The following is a 7,088-nucleotide window of genomic DNA, read 5'->3' on the forward strand; positions in this document are numbered from 1 at the left end:
TGATCTAACAGTAAAGAAAAATGTGTTGCGCATTCTTATGTGCTATTTGATGGGAGTGATTGACCCTGCCACTATGTTAATGGACTTTGGGAATGGCAGGGTTCTTCGAATCAATCGTGATGCAGTTCATCACATTTTTGATTTACCTATGGGACGTCACACTTCACCCATGCCTGCTTCCAGCGGTCATGATGAATCGTTGACTGCCCTCAAGGATGAGCTTGGCTTTGACCGTTCAAAAAGTATAGGTGTCAAGGACTTGCTTGATAAGTGGAAGGTGTTGGTGGAGGAAGATGATTATGTGAGTGTTGACCTTGCTGTGAAGGTGTTCTTCCTGATACTTTACCAGAATTTGCTGTGCCGGGGGCCTGCAGTTCGTTTGGGCAGAGTTGCTGCGATGGTAGAGAACATGGATTATGCGGCTATGGCTCAGATGGACTTTTGTCAGCTTGTTGTTGATGAGTTGCAGGCGGCTGTGGTTAGGTGGCAATCAGAAGGCAGCAAGCAGAATTGTGCAGAGGGTTGTGCCATTGTCCCCCTGATATGTATCTTGACTGCTTGAAGCTTCGCAAATTTTCAGTCATGCACACGTTGACGCCACGCGCGTCATACCTGATGACCAAGGACCTGATGAAGTTGTACAATGAGGATGTGCTTGTGAAGGGAAAGATTTACTTGGAAAGTTACAAATTTGGGAAGCTGCGGTTAGTGCAGCTAATTTTTTAATATCAGATTTAAAAAAAAATATGCAGTCATTATAAATGTGAACTCTTCTAGTACTCACATGTGTACTTCTCTTTGCGTGTTGTCTTTTTTGCAGTGGAAGGCGTCAGGTGATATTGTGTACAACCGTCCTATTGCAGTTGTACATGGCAGCTCTGATGCGGGGCCTAGCATTCATGATAGGTTTTATGAGCCTATATGTAGTCAGCTTCCTGCCTGTCATGATGAGGTGCTGCATACTCGTGGTTTCATGCCTCGACAAATGTTTGATAATACAAGCTCTTATAAACAGACATTTGTTGGCGGCAAAAAGCATGAGGAGATTGATGAGCTTCTTCTGAAGGTTTTGAAGCTGACTGAAGATTTGCCAACCTCTGGTGACAGGTTGAGGACAGTTGCTAGTTTTTTCCCTGTTGGCCATGGCCCAGGAGATGAAGATATTGTTGCTGCTCACAATTTTGATTGTGGTGTGATTGAAAGCCTGAAGATTGTAGTGACAAATGTTCGTTCTTCGTATGCTCAATTGAGACATTCACAAGAAGAAAAATGCGGTCGGTATGAGAAGGATGCTGGGCATATTGTGGATGAAATGATCCGTCAGGACACTGGTGTTGGCGCTGATAATGTATGTTCTAGGTTTTTTGTGGCTTTGGCCCTCTTTTTTGTGTATTATGTTGACTGCTCCTCACTATTTTTGTTTTTTTTGTTATAGGCTGGAGTGGAATCTTCTGGTGTCGATGGAACTAGAGATGATGGAGTTCGTCAGGTATAAATACTCCTGCCATGTATGTTCTGCCATGCTTCCCTTTTTATTTGAACTTACATTTGTTTGGTTCCCATATTTTTTGTGTACTTCTCTGTTGTGAAGTGTGTATTGCTTGTGCATAGTTGGAGTTTTTTCTTTTTCGGTCGGTACCATCTTATTTCTCGTTTTTGGTTTGTTCTATGCCCGTAGACTGGTGTCGCTGCTCGTGATGTGCACAAAGAGACTTACGATTGCTCTGGGAAGGATGAGGTCTTGGGTGATGCAGTGTCCCCTCTGGATGTTGTAGCTGATAAGGTATAGTTGTATTACTTGTTTTGTTAGTGGGTTGTAATCTAATTTTTCGTTGTCTGTTATAAACTTGATGTACGCTGTTATGTTCATCCATATGCATTTTCATTTGCGTATGTTAGCTGCAATAGTTTTACATGTGTGATCTTAAATGTTTGACAGAAGTGAACTGCAATTCTTTTTGGCATGCGTGATCCATACTTATTTACGTACGTGCGCTTCAGTATTTAACATAACTGAACTACAGCGTTTGTCAAAGCGAACTGCAGTTTTTTTCTATGTATATGTGGGTTGCAGTTGTAGTTGTGTTTGACACATGTGTGTTGGTGTTGTTTTGCATATGTGGACTATAGTTGTTATGTGTATGTTGCCAGCAGTCTTTTGACATAAGTGTGCTGTGTGTTGTTGTGTTGGTTATCCCCATGCTTATTTTTGTGTTACTGGGTGTTTTTTAAACTTTCCATAGGTTGGAGAACAAAACGTGGAAGTCCATGTTGATCTGAATCAGGGCAGTTGTGCTGTTGATGGCCGTGTCAGTGTTGATGCTTCTGTATCGGTTGCCGTTGAGTGTGCAAATCCTTCTGTAGCTCAAGGATCCCATGATGTTGTTCCCACCAGTCGGCATGAAAATTCTGATGTTGGCATTGAAAAGCCACCGGAGAATGTTGCCCCTGCTGCTAGTGTTGTTGCTTCCCCTGTCTCTCTGGTGTCCAATGATGTTCCGGAAGTATCGATAGTGGAGCCTCATGTAGTTGAAGTATCTAAGGAAGCTGCTGTTGACCAGACTATTGTAAATCGAGAGAATGCTGATGTTGCTGCAGAAGGAAAGTCCAGTGAGGTTGTGGTGGATTCGCTGCAACCTATGCAAGAAAATATTTTGCTCAGTTCTGAAGAACAGCAGCCTGAAGACTCTGACACTGAAGACAAGAGATTTTTTTTAACGGTGCAGTTTGATGTTTTTCTCATTCATGTTGTTTAATTACTATGGTATCTGTATTAGATGTTTAATGATAAGTGAAACTTTGATCTTTTGTCTATAATTTTCAAAATAGCTAGCAGAATTCCCTTATCTTAATATTTAAACTTCATTGTTTGTATAAGTGAACTTCATCTTTTTATTACAGATGATGAACTCCCTGTTGTGACACCATCGAGCATTGAGCTAGCTCTTCTGAAAAGATACAATGAGTTGTACGCTGCTGTTACAAGGGCTCGGAAGGACAAGAAGAAGAAGTATGGTTTTTTAGAAATTGTTTTGTTCATATGTATTATCTAATTTTTGTATTTACCCGTTTTTATTTGTTGTTATTTTTTTTAGTATCTTATGTTTGAGTTTTTCATGAAAAATTCAGGGACATGATTGCTTTTAAAACTGAGATGGGTGATATTAGCATTGGCGAAGTTGGTCAATCCTTTTGGGATAAAGGGATGCTCACTACAAGGCTTGTAGATCTTGGGGTTTCTTTGCTGGTAGATAAGTTTAGGAGATCTCCGACAATGGTTGTCCTGTACCATATTTGTGTAAGAATGCAGAAATTTTTGTTTTATTTTTTTCATTTTCTTTTCTGATTTCGTGCGACGACTTGTTTTGCTTATTTGATTTTTGGTTTTGATTTGCAGACAAATATTTGGAATGGTGGTACTGTAGGCAGGAGTGTTAAAATGATGTTCTCTTCAAAAGCCGAGGAGCGTGTTGATAAAAAGGATATGGTGAGAGATGTTTTTATGTGTATTTTGCCTGTTTTGTTTTTATAGCATTCTGTTTTTTCTTGTTATAATAATTTTATTTATTTATTCATGCTTCCAACAGGTCCTTTTTGCAACTTTTGATCCGCGAGATACGAGGGATGGTGTTGGTCATTATTGTGTAGTTGCGTTAAATGTGAAAGAAAGGCGGTTTGAATTTATTGACTCGCTCAACAAACCTGGCAGCCCTGATGCGGTCAGGGTTTTTAGGAGGATGGTTAAAAATATCAAGCGTGCATGGAAAGAAGGTAGCTTGAGTTCTGATGAGCCGCTAAATCCTCCCACACTTGATGGATTTGTGTTGAAACATGTCATTGTCCCATTGCAGCCAAATGGGTGTGTTCTTTACAGCCCTTCTGTGTCATACCGTTCAAGTTTTTTTTTCACTTAATTTTTGTGAAACTGGCGTTTTTTATTCTTTTTATTGCAGGCATGATTGTGGATTCTATATGTTTCAATTCTTGCAGACATGGGATGGTGTTCGAGTTGCTAAGTTTGGGGTGGAGCACATTGGCTACATCAGAAAGGCCATGCTCTATAGCTAGCTAACATCGAGGAAGTGTTGCCTTGATTTAACATCACTTCTAATTTTTGCAGATAAAGGTTGTTTTATTGAACTTCTTTATCCTCGCTTTATTTTATTTTTGACTACTGCTTGGTTCCGCTTCTTTATGGGCAAGTGGGCTGCATTGTTATTTATATGTGGGCTGCATTGCTGTATACAAGTGCGGGATGCATTGCTGTAGAGAAGTGGGCTGCATCGTTCTTTTATATGTGGGCTGCATTGTTGTATACAAGTGCGGGCTGCATTGCTGTAGAGAAGTGGGCTGCATTGTTATTTATATGTGGGATGCATTGCTGTATGCAAGTGCGGGCTGCATTGTTGTATACAACAGTGGGCTGCATTCTATTTTTTCTCTATACATGTTTTTTGGTTTTTGTGTTTTGTACTGAGTGCTTCCATGTTTTTTCTGCATGTTTTTAGGTTTTGATTGGGGGCTTCATGAAGGTTGTACGTCACTGTTTGAGTCCCAGGGTTCTGATGTGGTTATGGAGGATTGTGTCATTGAAATCTCTCCAGATAATTCTGGTTTGAACACAAATGTGGCGTCTGGACCTGATGGTGGAAGTGTCTCTCGACCTAGCTCTTCACACGATGTATATGATGTTGATGATGATGATTTTGTTACACCGTGTGCACGTGCAACTAGGACTAGGAGTGCAGCAATTAATCGTCCTTATTTGGATGAGGTTGAAGTATTTTCGAACAAGAGGGCAGGTGAGAGGGCTTTTAAGTTGAGATGCTCTATAGAGAAATTGAAGCCTCCGAGGTTCAGATATATGGATGAGGTGATTAAAACAAAGGATCTTGTTCGCAGCAAAGATTTTGTAACCAAATACCGCGAGTAAGTTTTTTATGTGATGCGTGTGCCCTTTCATGCTTTTTGTGTGTTTTGATTTTAATTCTAATTTTATTGATCCCATCTGTGTATGTTTACTGCAAGAACGCGTTCTTTATGGTGCATGGTCCTTTTGGTGATGTCGATACTTACAATATCGACTATATCTATGATACATTTGGCAAAGGAGCTTTAATGGATTTGTATATCATGGATTTTGTCATCAAGTACTGGAAGCAAGACCCTGAATTGGGTTTAGCTTATCAATCCGGTGAACGTTTGCTACTTTCACCTTTATTTATCACGGTAAACGTTTGTTGTCATTCTTTCCTACTGCACTGGGCTTTTTCATGTCCATGCCTGCTTGCATTGTTTATTCTTTTTTTTTCATGTCCTTTTTTTTGTTCTTTTTTGTGTGCAGTACGTTCTTCAAATGGAAACCTCTGTGACAAGAGATAATGACGGAAATCCTGTGTTGCTAGTTGTGCATAGCTCGTTTGTTTTAGAAGATGCAGTTAAGCAGTTCAAATTTTTGGTGAACGACGGCGCAAACCTGTTGGATGCAAAACTGGTAAATTCATTGTTTTTTGTCATTTATTTTTCCTGGTTTGTTGCATTTCTTTTTATAGTTATTTTTGGAACAGTGGTCCTGGTGGTACGTGTCGAAAGAACTTTTGATTTCATTTTTTATGCGAACAGATTATGATGCCGCGATTCAAGGATGGTCATTATTCCTTATACACGATGAACCAGCATCGCCAGACCCTTGATATCCATGACAGTAGGAAGTACACTGGCCATCCTGATGTCACGACAAGGTGGCGCAGGACTGACTACCACGCAGATTGCACTGAAGTGGTATGTTATTTTTTCTTTGCCAAGCGTAAAGCTTTCTTTGTGTTTCTCCCACTGTATTTTTTTATAAACTGCAATTGTTTATGTAGTGAACTTCAACATATGCGTGACAGAACTGCATTTTTCTCACACGTGCACTTAAAAGAGGGATTGTTTTAGATGTTTGAGAACAACTTTTTTTGGGTTCGTTTGAATATCAACTTTTTGATCCGTGATGTGTGTTATTCTTACCTTGTGCTTCTTTTTTTTGCCAGATGAGGAGGATGACTCAGCTGCTGAAGGCGATTTATGGTGAAAAAATGTATAAATCGAGGAACCTTCCTGACTGGGTTAAATTGGCAGAGAAGCCATCTTACCCGGTCATGCCAGCGCAGGGAGCAAATGAGTGCGGAATCTATGTTCTGAGGATGATGCAGTTGTATGACGGCCAACGTCTAGTTGAGAAAAATTTGAAATCCGACGTAACAACTTCTCTGTTTTCTTTTTACTTTTTTGTTCTTTATGACAACCTTTTTTTAATCACTTGTTTGCATTTGTTTTCTTTTTTTCAGCCTGCTGCTGAAGATTGGAAGGCGGAGTACATGTTCCAGCTGCTGTTCAATCCTTTGAACATGTTGTGTTATGAAGACATGCCGCTTGAGTTACGTGAACTGATTGCGGACCTCGGGCTCACTTCCCTGTCGCAATCGCAGACGCAGTCGCAGACGCAGTAACAGTCATTTGGGGCACTGTTTTTCTACTGGGTGCAAAAGGTTGTGCGTGGACAATAGCTAGGTTTTGATGTTGTGTTTGTGTGTGCTGACTAAGGTAGACAATGAATGAAAAAGAAAAAAAAATTTGTCGTTGTGTTTCTTCTTGTTCGTTTATGCAGCAGTGCATGTGGATGATTTTGTATATGTATGTGTATTTTATATCAATAACTGATACAATATATATAAGTGTATAATTTTATTTTTTGTTGACGACCACGGTCTATGCGAACTGGCATTTTTGTCACGCTTTATATGTATGATATGTGTTCGATAAACTGTATCGCATTTGATGCCGAACTTCTTTGTCCAATATAAGAGAACTGCATTTTTTTGGCATTCAAGCAAAGTGCTGCACGTGTGTGCATGCCGAAGCTGCATTGCTTTATGACACCAAACTGCTTTTTTTTGCCAAAACAAAAAACGCATTGCTTTTAGCCTATAGTTGCGCTTTGTAGTTGGTTTTTTTTATTTGTTTGTACGTTAAGGTACATGGGGGGGTTGGGGGGCCCAATTTTTTTAGCTGTCTATATATTTTTTGTATTGTTCTTGTACGCACTG

This window comes from Triticum aestivum, chromosome 2A (genome assembly GCF_018294505.1).
Source record: "Triticum aestivum cultivar Chinese Spring chromosome 2A, IWGSC CS RefSeq v2.1, whole genome shotgun sequence".
In the NCBI taxonomy this organism is placed as follows: domain Eukaryota; kingdom Viridiplantae; phylum Streptophyta; class Magnoliopsida; order Poales; family Poaceae; genus Triticum; species Triticum aestivum.